The sequence below is a fragment of the Varanus komodoensis genome, unplaced genomic scaffold (assembly GCF_004798865.1).
Source record: "Varanus komodoensis strain SLA01 unplaced genomic scaffold, ASM479886v1 scaffold122, whole genome shotgun sequence".
Lineage (NCBI taxonomy): Eukaryota > Metazoa > Chordata > Lepidosauria > Squamata > Varanidae > Varanus > Varanus komodoensis.
In genome coordinates this window covers 2,358-4,210 of record NW_025335356.1, presented here as the reverse complement: position 1 = coordinate 4,210, position 1,853 = coordinate 2,358, and positions in this window count along the sequence as shown.

Below are 1,853 nucleotides of genomic sequence, written 5' to 3'. Positions count from 1 at the left end.
GATGGGGTAGAGTAGAAGGTAGCTGTAAATGTGTTGAATTAAAAAGTGGGTCTTTATCAGTGCAATTTAACTTAAGGGAAATAATTTTAATGAAGGGATAAGTGTTACTATGATAGGTTCAGAACAGTTGCCAGTATCTACGTAAGGTGGCTCCGTATTTTGCACCCAGAGCACCCAGAAAGGATGTTTGTCAAGGAAATGCTTCTCCCATCCTCCGCAGGTGGAATCTTATTCCTGGATTGGGTCTTTTATCGACCAGGTGCTCCACAATTGTGTCTTGAATACTTGGTTAGCTTCCATGTAGCCCATGGCTAATCCTGGCATTGGTTGAGAATGTCAAAAGTGATGTTTTGGATAAGGACGGTGGTCTGAAACTAGATCAAGAAATACAAGAACAGGAACTTAATATCTCCTGGTGGTATAAGGTGCAGAAGCAATCGAGATATGCTAAAGATAAGACTTCCGGTAATGGCGTCGGGATGAAGCAGCGGTGATTAATGGTGCTCCGTTATCACACTGGTAAATTGTTCAGTAGGGGCCGTGGAGGCTAATCTAAGCCCTGTCAGGGCGAAGATAGAGTGCCTGGGGAACCTCCTGGATGGTGTGGAATGGCAACCTCACATCTACTGGGAGAAAATTGGGCATTCCTCAGCTGGACAACACAGAGGAGAAGAGCACCCCCGCAAGTCCTCGACTTACCGTCTTTAGATTAGTTTTTAGCTATAAATAAGCCAGATTTACTGGGAAACATTTTTATTTCTTCTTTTTTGCAATGGTACCCATGGAAAAAGCTGTATCTGTTGCTAATTGACACAAAGGAAAAAGCAAAAGCCCTTTGGATGGAGGAGGAAAGGAATCCCCCCCCCCATGGAGTTTAAAAGCGGCAAATTAAATGCGAAGAGAGAGGCAGAGCTTTTTGTAAGTAAGGAAAAGACTTTTCTTCTTTAATCTCACCAAGGGCAAAGAATCAAAATAATAATTAGTGTGAAATTTAATGATAGAAGGATCTTTCTTGTATGTTGGATTCTTGCCAAAATTAACTGGTTATCTGCCAGAAATTTAAATACTGAGTGGTGTTTTTCTCTCTACTGTGATGGTTTTTGTTTTTGTTTTCCTTGGACCGAAGAATTAAAATAAGTAATTACTGTGGAATGAAAGGATAGAGGATTTTTTGTCTATGTTGGACTATTGCCCAGAACTGATAGAAGGACATAATTTGCTCCTAGAAGTGGCCATCTTTCCTTTGCTCCTGGGACCTCTGCCAAGCCTTTGTTCATGAGTTAATTGCTATTAGTATGGAAGAATTGCAGAGGACACTCTCGGCAATACAGACATCTTTAACAACTTTGCAATTATCACAACAGGCGATACTAATACAGCAGGAGACTATTTTATTCAGACAACTTGATTGTTTTTTAATTGAACAAAAAGGTTGCCTTGACAAATTAGATATTTCCATTAATAAGGCTTTGGGCAAGCGATTTGTACTGGAGCAGAGAATACAAAAACTCATCAAGCAGAAGGATCACAACAGGTGATATTAATACAGCAGGAGACTATTTTAATCGAACAACTTGATCATCAAGCAGAAGGAAAATCTGAAACAGGAAAGACAATAAGCAAACTAGCATGGGATTGGCTTGTAAATAAGCAACAAACAGATGGAAAATTTGAAATAATGGAAAAATCAACACAATCAGTGAACCTAATAAGCAAGCTTTCATGGGATTTGCTCATCATCTTGGAAAAGGAGAAGATAGTTAACCATTTAAGAGAGGCTATGCATATGAGACTACAATTGAAGGCACTACAATGTTTTAATATTTAAAAAGAGGAAAGGTTTGGTAGAGGTG